The sequence below is a fragment of the Sesamum indicum genome, unplaced genomic scaffold (genome assembly GCF_000512975.1).
Source record: "Sesamum indicum cultivar Zhongzhi No. 13 unplaced genomic scaffold, S_indicum_v1.0 scaffold00110, whole genome shotgun sequence".
Lineage (NCBI taxonomy): Eukaryota > Viridiplantae > Streptophyta > Magnoliopsida > Lamiales > Pedaliaceae > Sesamum > Sesamum indicum.
In genome coordinates, this window is record NW_011628045.1 from 561,088 (window position 1) to 567,462 (window position 6,375).

The window sequence follows — 6,375 nt, forward strand, 5'->3', positions numbered from 1 at the left end:
ACAAGTTTGTGTAAAAGGGAAACAAACTTGCTTTAATAAAATCGCGCAAAATAGCTAAATGTTGAACATTCTCAGAATTCGACGAAACTTGAGTGTAGACCCAAGAATTTGTGTGGTTAATTTCCTAAGCGTAATAATAAACTACAAGTTTGTGTAATAGGAAAACAAACTCGCTTTAATAAAATCGTGCAAAACAGCTTAATTTTGAACGTTCTCAGAATTCGACGAAACTTGACCCAAACGTTGGTCTAGACCCAAGAATTTGTGTGGTAAATTTGCTAAGCATAATAATAAGTACAAGTTTGAGTAAAAAAGGGAAACAAACTTGCTTTAATAAAACTGCACAAAACAGCTAAATTTTGAACGTTCTCAAAATTCGATGAAACTTGACCTAAAAGTTGGTCTAGACCCAAGAACTTTTATGGTAAATTTGCTAAACGTAATAATAACTGCAAGTTTGTATAATCGGGAAACAAATATAATTTAATAAAACCACGCAAAACAGCTAAATTTTGAACGTTCTCAGAATTCGACGAAACCAGACCCAAACGATGGTTCAGACAGAAGAATTTGTGTGGTAAATTTACTAAGCGTAATAATAACTACAAGTTTGTATAAAAGGGAAACAAACTTGCTTTAATAGAACCGCGCAAAACAGCTAAATTTTGAACGTTCTCAAAATTCACCGAAACTTGACCCAAACGTTGCTCTAGACCTAAGAATTTGTGTGGTAAATTTTTTAAGCGTAATAATAACTACAAGTTTGTATAAAAGGAAAACAAACTTGCTTTTATAAAACCGCACAAAACAACTAAACTTTGGACGTTCTCAGAATTCGACGAAAGTTGACCAAAAACTTGGTCTAGACCCGAGAATTTGTGTGGTAATTTACTAAGCGTGATAATAAATACAAGTTTGTGTAAAAGGGAAACAAATTTGCTTTAATGAAACCGCGCAAAACAGCTAAATTTTGAACATTTTTAGAATTCGAAAAAACTTGACCCAAACGTTGGTCTAGACCTAAGAATATATGTGGTAAATTTGCTGAGCGTAAAAATAACAACGAGTTTGTGTAAAAGGGAAACAAAGTTGCTTTAATAAAATTGCGCAAAATAGCTAAATATTGAACATTCTCAGAATTTGAGGAAACTTGAGCCTAGACCCAAGAAGTTGTGTGGTAAATTTGCTAAACGTAATAATACCTACAAGTTTGTGTAATATGAAAACAAACTTGCTTTAATAAAACCGCGCAAAACAGCTTAATTTTGAACGTTCTAAGAATTCGATGAAACCTGACCCAAACGTTGGTTTAGACTAAAGAATTTGTGTAGTAAAGTTTCTATGCATAATAATAAGTACAAGTTTGTGTAAAAGGGAAACAAACTAGCTTTAATAAACCGCGCAAAAAAGTTAAATTTTGAACGTTCTCAGAATTCGACGAAACATGACCCAAACATTGGTCTAGACCCGAGAATTTGTATGGTAAATTTGCTAAGCGTGATAATAACTAGAAGTTTGAATAAAAGGGAACAAACTTGCTTTTATAAAACCGCGCAAAACAACTAAATTTTGGACGTTCTCAGAATTCGACGAAACTTGACCCAAACATTTTTCTAGACCCGAGAATTTGTGCGGGTATTTGTTAAGCGTAATAATAATTTCAAGTTTGTGTAAAAGGAAAATAAACTTGTTTTAATAAAACCGCGCAAAACAGCTAAATTTTGAACATTTTCAAAATTCGACGAAACTTGACCCAAACGTTGGCCTAGACCCGAGAATTTGTGTGGTAAATTTGCTAAGTGTAATAATAACTACAAGTTTGTATAAAAAGGAAACAAACTTGCTTTTATAAAACCGCGCAAAACAACTAAATTTTGGACACAAAATTTGACCCAAACGTTGGACTAGACCCAAGAATTTGTGTGGTAATTTACTAAGCATAATAATAACTACAAGTTTGTGTAAAAGGGAAACAAACTTGTTTTAATGAAACCGTGCAAAACAGCTAAATTTTGAACGTTTTCAGAATTCGACGAAACTTGAGTCTAGACCCAAGAATTTGTGTGGTAAATTTGCTAAGTGTAATAATACCTATAAGTTTGTGTAATAGCAAAACAAACTTGCTTTAATAAAACCGCGCAAAACAATTTAATTTTGAACGTTCTTAGAATTCGATGGCGGTTGACCCAAACGTTGGTCTAGACCTAAAAATTTGTGTAGTAAATATGCTAAGCGTAATAATAACAACAAGTTTGTGTAAAAGGAAAACAAACTTGCTTTAATAAACCGCGCAAAACAACTTAATTTTGAACGTTCTTAGAATTCGACGAAACTTGACCCAAACGTTGGTCTAGACCCAAGAATTTGTGTGGTAAATTTGCTAAGCCTAATAATATGTACAAGTTTGTTTAAAAAGGAAACAAACTTGCTTTAATAAAACCACGCAAAACTACCAATTTTGAACGTTCTCAGAATTCGACGAATAATGACCCAAATGTTGGTCTAGTCCCAAGAATTTGTGCGGTAAATTTGCTAAATGTAATAATAACTACAAGTTTGTATAAGAGGGAAACAAACTTCCATTATCAAAAATTCGCAAAACAGCCAAACAAACTTGACCCAAACGTTGGTCTAGACCTAAGAATATTGTGGTAAAGTTGCGAAGCGTAACAATAACAATAAGTTTGTGTAAAAGGGAATCAAACTTGCTTTAATAAAATCGTGTAAAACAGCTAAATGTTGAGCGTTCTCAGAATTCGACGAAACTTGAGTGTAGACCCAAGAATTTGTGTGGTAAATTTGCTAAGCGTAATAATACCAACAAGTTTGTGTAATAGGGAACAAACTTGCTTTAATAAAACCGCGCAAAACAGCTTAATTTTGAACGTTCTGAGAATTCGACGAAACTTGACCCAAACGTTGGTCTAGACCCAAGAATTTGTGTGGTAAATTTGCTAAGCATAATAATAAGTACAAGTTTGTGTAAAAGGGAAACAAACTTTCTTTAATAAAACCGCGCAAAACAGCTAAATTTTGAACGTTCTCAGAATTCGACGAAACATGACCCAAACATTGGTCTCGACCCGAGAATTTGTATGGTAAATTTGCTAAGCATAATAATAAGTAGAAGTTTGAATAAAAGGGAACAAACTTGCTTTTATAAAACCGCGCAAAACAACTAAATTTTGGACGTTCTCAGAATTCGACGAAACTAGACCCAAACATTTGTCTAGACCCTAGAATTTTTGCGGTAATTTATTAAGCGTAATAATAACTTCAAGTTTGTGTAAAAGGAAAACAAACTTGTTTTAATGAAACCGTGCAAAACAGCTAAATTTTGAATATTTTCAAAATTCGACGAAACTTGAGTCTAGACCAAAGAATTTGTGTGGTAAATTTGTTAAGTGTAATAATACCTACAAGTTTGTGTAATAGGGAAACAACCTTGCTTTAATAAAACCGCGCAAAACAGCTTAATTTTGAACATTCACAGAATTCGACGACCCAAACGTTGGTCTAGACCTAAAAATTTATGTAGTAAATATGCTATGCGTAATAATAACAACAAGTTTGTGTAAAAGGGAAACAAACTTGCTTTAATAAAACTGCGTAAGACAGCTAAATCTTGAACGTTCTCAGAATTCGACAAAACTTGAGTCTAGACCCAAGAATTTGTGCGATAAATTTGCTAAGCCTAATAATAACTACAACTTTGAGTAATAGGGAAACAAACTTGATTTAATAAAACCGCGCAAAACAGCTAAATCTTGAACGTTCTCAGAATTGGACGAAACTTAACCCAAATGTTGGTCTAGACCCAAGAATTTGTGTGGTAAATTTGGTAAGCGTAATAATAAGTACAAGTTTGTGTAAAAAGAAAAGAAACTTGCTTTAATAAAACCGCGCAAAACAGCTAAATTTTTAACGTTATCAGAATTTAACAAAACATGACCTAAACATTGGTCTAGCCACAAGAATTTGTGTGGTAAATTTGTTAAGCGTTATAATAACTACAAGTTTGTATAAAACGTAAACAAACTTCCTTTATTAAAACCTCACAAAACAACTAAATTTTGAATGTTCTCAAAATTCTATGAAACTTGACCCAAACGTTGGTCTAGACCCAAGAATTTTTGTGGTAAATTTGCTAAGCGTAATAATAACTGCAAGTTTGCATAAAAGGGAAACAAATTTAATTTAATAAAACCACGCAAAACAACTAAATATTGAACGTTCTCAGAATTCTACGACACCTGACCCAAACGATGGTTTAAACCCAAGAATTTGTGTTGTAAATTTGTTAAGCATAATAATATCTACAAGTTTGTGTAATAGGGAAACAAACTTGCTATAATAAAACCGCGCAAAACAGCTTAATTTTTAACATTAACAGAATTCGACGATATCTGACCCAAACGATGGTTCAGACCCAAGAATTTGTGTGGTAAATTTGGTAAGCGTAATAATAAGTACAAGTTTGTGTAAAAAGAAAACAAACTTGCTTAAATAAACCGCGCAAAACAACTAAATTTTTAACGTTATCAGAATTTGACAAAACATGACCCAAACGTTGGTCTAGCCACAAGAATTTGTGTGGTAAATTTGTTAAGCGTTATAATAACTACAAGTTTGTATAAAACGTAAACAAACTTCCTTTATTAAAACCTCACAAAATAGCTAAATTTTGAATGTTCTCAAAATTCTATGAAACATGACCCAAACGTTGGTCTAGACCCAAGAATTTTTGTGGTAAATTTGCTAAGCGTAATAATAACTGCAAGTTTGCATAAAAGGGAAACAAATTTAATTTTATAAAACCACGCAAAACAACTAAATATTGAACGTTCTCAGAATTCTACGATACCTGACCCAAACGATGGTTCAAACCCAAGAATTTGTGTGGTAAATTTGTTAAGCGTAATAATACCTACAAGTTTGTGTAATAGGGAAACAAACTTGCTATAATAAAACCTCGCAAAACAACTTAATTTTTAACGTTCACAGAATTCGACGATACCTGACCCAAACGATGGTTCAGACCCAAGAATTTGTGTGGTAAATTTGGTAAGCGTAATAATAAGTACAAGTTTGTGTAAAAAGAAAACAAACTTGCTTAAATAAACCGCGCAGAACAGCTAAATTTTTAACGTTATCAGAATTTGACAAAACATGACCCAAACGTTGGTTTATCCACAAGAATTTGTGTGGTAAATTTGTTAAGCGTAATAATAACAACAAGTTTGTATAAAACGTAAACAAACTTCCTTTATTAAAACCTCGCAAACCAGCTAAATTTTGAATGTTCTCAAAATTCTATGAAACGTTAGTCTAGACCCAAGAATTTTTGTGGTAAATTTGCTAAGCGTAATAATAACTGCAAGTTTATATAAAAGGGAAATAAATCTATTTTAATAAAACCACACAAAACAGCTAAATATTGAACGTTCTCAGAATTTGACGATACCTGACCCAAACGATGGTTCAGACCCAAAAATTTGTGTGGTAAATTTGTTAAGCGTAATAATAACTACAAGTTCGTGGAAAAGGAAATAAACTTGCTTTAATAGAACCACGCAAAACAGTTAAATTATGAACGTTCTCAGAATTCACCGAAACTTGATCCCAACGTTGGTCCAGACCAGAGAATATGTGTGGTAAATTTGCTAAGCGTAATAATAACTACAAGTTTTTATAAAAGGAAAACAAATTTGCTTTTATAAAACCGCGCAAAACAACTAAATTTTGAACGTTCTCAGAATTCGACGAAAGTTGACCCAAATGTTGGTCTAGGACCGAAAATTTGTGTGGTAAATTACTAAGCGTAATAATAACTACAACTTTGTGTAAAAGGAAAACAAACTTGCTTTAATAAAACCGCACAAAACAGCTAAATTTTGAACGTTTTTAGAATTCGACGAAACATGACCCAAACGTTGGTCTAGACCTAAGAATATGTATGGTAAATTTGCTAAGCGTAATAATAACAAGAAGTTGTGTAAAAGGAAAACAAACGTGCTTTAATAAAATCGTGCAAAACAGCTGAATATTGAACAATCTTAGAATTCGACGAAATTTGAGTCTACACCCAAAAATTTATGTGGTAAATTTGCTAAGCGTAATAATACCTATAAGTTTGTGTAATAGGGAAATAAAGTTGTTTTAATAAAAAACCGCGCAAAATAGCTTAATTTTGTACGTTCTTAGAATTCGACGAAACTTGATCCAAACGTTGGTCTAGACCCAAGAATTTATATGGTAAATTTGCTAAGCATAATAATAAATACAAGTTTGTGTAAAAGGGAAACAAACTTGCTTTAATTAATCCGCGCAAAACAGCCAATTTGGAACGTTTTCGGAATTCGACGAAACATGACC